General features: G+C 44.1%; 2 pseudogenes; one reads left to right on the top strand and one right to left on the bottom strand.

Moving 5' to 3' along the window:
* On the top strand, window positions 1–932 carry LOC112840490 (olfactory receptor 8B3-like; annotated as a pseudogene).
* Window positions 933–1,273: 341 nt separating this feature from the next.
* On the bottom strand, window positions 1,274–2,276 carry LOC112840550 (glyceraldehyde-3-phosphate dehydrogenase-like; annotated as a pseudogene).
* Window positions 2,277–2,878: the final 602 nt, after the last annotated feature.

Here is a 2,878-nt window from a genome sequence, read left to right as displayed (position 1 = left end):
ATGACTCCTGGAAATGCTTCTTTTGTGACTGAATTCATTCTGATGGGATTAACAGACCTATCAGATCTCCAGCTCCCCCTGTTCTGCCTGTTTCTAGTCATGTATGTGTTCACTATGTTGGGAAATTTGGGCCTGATAACTCTAATTGGGCTGAATTCACACCTCCACACCCCCATGTACTTTTTCCTCTTCAATTTGTCCTTCAGAGACCTCTGTTATTCTTCCCGTGTTTACACCCAAAATGCTGATTAACTTCACATCAAAGAAGAATATTATCTCCTACAGGGGGTGCATGACCCAGCTTTACTTTTTTTGTTTTTTTGTGATTTCTGAATGCTTTGTGCTGACATCAATGGCCTATGATCGCTATGTGGCCATCTGTAACCCACTTTTGTATAATGTTACCATGTCCCCTAAAATGTGTTCCAGCCTTATGCTTGGTTCATATTTGATGGCATTTTTGGGTGTTATGGCTAACACTGGATGCACGCTGAGACTGACCTTTTGTGATGCAGCCATTATCAACCATTATTTGTGTGATATCTTCCCTCTGCTCCAGCTCTCCTACATGAACACTTATGTCAATGAGCTGGTGGTTTTCACTGTGGTGGACATCGACATCATTGTGCCCAGTGTCACCATCTTTGTCTCCTATGGTTTCATCCTCTCCAGCATCCTGCACATCAGCTCCACCAAGGGCAGGTCCAAAGACTTCAGCACCTGCAGTTCCCACATAGTTGCTTTTTCTCTCTACTTTGGGTCAGGTGCATTTGTATATCTTAAACCATCTTCTGTTGGGTCTATGGATGAGGGAAAAATCTCTATCTTTTATACCAATGTGGTTCCCTTGATGAACCACTTCATTTATAGCTTGAGGAAACAAAGACATTAAACTTGCTCTGAGAAAAACCCAGAGTAGGAGGGTGTTTTGATCAGAATCACTGTCTGTGGGTATAATTATAAGACTGGTATATTCTGTTTCTTTTGTCAGAATAGTTTAGGTGGGAGTGTTTATATCCTATATCTTTGTTACCATTGTGAAAGAAATTTGATTTTTCTGTCAGTTTGTTTCCATTTTTTTTTTTTTTTGGCTGGGTACAGTATACTTTATTGTTGGTACATGACAAGGTAGGGCTCCCCAATTCCCTCCTCTACTTCAGGGTTTCTGGGATGGAGACTATAGAGGTGTGGAAATTCTCAGTGTGTTGGGGGATGAGTTGGGGCATGTACTGCCTACCAGCTGAGAGCCTCATTCTTCTTGTTCTGTCTAGCGCTATTGGTCCAGTGGGGTCTTATTCCTTGGCAGCCATATAGCCCATAAGTTCACCAGCCAGTTGGTGTAGCCAAATTCATTACCATACTAGAATATGAACTTGACTAAGTGGTCATTCAGGACAGTGACAGCCCCAGCATTGAAGGTGGAAGACTGGGTGTCATTTTGAAAGTTGCAGGAGACTACCTGGTCCTCAGTGGGGCCCAGGATGCTCTTGAGGGGACCCTTCAATGCCTGCTTCACCATCTTCTTGATGTCATAGTACTTGGCAGTTTTCCCCAGGTGGCAGCTCAGATCCACGACTGACACTTTTGGGGGCGAGGACATGGAAGGCCATGCTAGTGAGCTTCCTATTTAGCTCAGGGATGACCCTGACTACAGCCTTGGTGGCATAAGTAGAAGCAGGAATGATGTTCTGGGAAGCCCCCCAGCTATCATGCCACAGTTTCCAAGCTGGACCTGGCATGGTCTTCTTGGTGGCAGTGATGGCATGGACTGTGGTCATGAGTTCCTCCACAATGCCATTGTTGTAATGGATGACCTTGGCCAGAGAGGACAAGCAGCTGGTGCTGCAGGAGGCATTGCTGACAATCTTGAGAGAGTTGTCATACTTCTCATGGTTCACACCCATCGCAAATATGAGGGTATCAGTAGAATGGGCAGAGATGCTGATCTTCTTGGCCCCACCTTCAAGTAAGGAGCAGCCTTCTCCAGTGGACTCCACAGCATACTCATCACCAGCATCGCCCCCTTCGATGTTGGTGGGATCTTGCTCCTGGAAGATGGAGATGGGCTTTGCATTGATGACAGGGTTGCTCTTCTCAGCCTTGACTGTGCCTTTGAGTTTGCCATGGGTAGAATCATACTAGAATATGCAGGTCATGTAGTTGAGGTCAATGAAGGTGTCCTTGACGGTGACAGCATCCACTTTGTCAGAGTTAAAAGTACCCCTTGTGACCAGGTGCCCAATATGGCCAAATCTACTTACTCCAACCTTCACCATCTTGTCTCTGAGATGGTGCTGTCACTGCACCAGAAGATGTGGCTGTGTGTCAGACAGGGAGGAGCAGAGAGCCCAATTTGTTTCCAATTTTTTAATAAAAGATCTTCCTTCCTTACCATTTTCAGTGTCTTCTCCTTTTTATCACTTTAACCATTTATGAATAACATTAACAAATAAATTTATCTCTGTTTTTTACATTATCATTATGGAATTTCTTTTTTTCTCCTGGAAAAGGATAAATAGGTCTGTTAATGATCATGTAAAGTAACACTATGGTGATCTTATACCTGTGGGGGTTTCTTATACTATGCTTTTGGAATCAAGAATCAGATAATCTTTACTCCTGTCTATACCCTTCCCTGGCCTGTAATGTGTCTCCTTGAAATGTCACTGTTTCACAGATACAGCAGGCTCCAGAACATCTATAAAATATAATCCACTATCGGGGCGGAGCAAGATGGCGGAGGAGTAGGAGACCTGGATTTCGTCTGGTCTCAGGAATTCAACTGAATAGGGATCAAATCATTCTGAACCCCTACAAACTCAACAGGAGATCGAAGAAGAGAGTAGCAACAACTCTCTGAACAGAGAAGCGACCACTT

Source organism: Callorhinus ursinus, unplaced genomic scaffold (genome assembly GCF_003265705.2).
Source record: "Callorhinus ursinus isolate GAN/ISIS: 27379988/994484 unplaced genomic scaffold, GSC_fseal_2.0 scaffold19, whole genome shotgun sequence".
Classification (NCBI taxonomy): Eukaryota; Metazoa; Chordata; class Mammalia; order Carnivora; family Otariidae; genus Callorhinus; species Callorhinus ursinus.
The sequence above is the reverse complement of the archived record's forward strand: the minus strand, read 5'-3'. Positions and strand labels throughout refer to the sequence as shown.